Genomic DNA, 288 nt, shown 5'->3' on the forward strand with positions numbered 1-288 from the left:
CAGGCCTTGTCTTTCCCGCCCCGCTGCTGGGGGCTCAGGGCCCATTGGAACGCACCATCCTCCCTGTGAAGTGGACGGCAGATGTGCTGCAGATATTTAGAGGACCCACCAGGAATAAAGGGAGCATTTGCTGCAGCGCGACCCCCACGCTCTTGTACAGGTTTGGGCTCCAGGAGCCACCTATGCTACAGACTTGGCCTCTGGCCATTGCTTCCCACAGGCAGCACCAAGGATGGGGGATCACGATGGACTGGGAACCCACCTCCCAGGCTTGGAGCAGAGTCCTGC

At 60.4% G+C, this 288-nt stretch overlaps 1 protein-coding gene across 2 annotated transcripts in view; it reads right to left on the minus strand.

The window, feature by feature from the left end:
* The window catches only part of DLG3 (discs, large homolog 3 (Drosophila)), a 14,805-nt gene that overhangs the window by 5,697 nt on the left and 8,820 nt on the right, over positions 1-288 (minus strand). The window lies entirely within an intron of this gene.

Source organism: Fulmarus glacialis, unplaced genomic scaffold (assembly GCF_000690835.1).
Source record: "Fulmarus glacialis isolate BGI_N327 unplaced genomic scaffold, ASM69083v1 scaffold32452, whole genome shotgun sequence".
In the NCBI taxonomy this organism is placed as follows: domain Eukaryota; kingdom Metazoa; phylum Chordata; class Aves; order Procellariiformes; family Procellariidae; genus Fulmarus; species Fulmarus glacialis.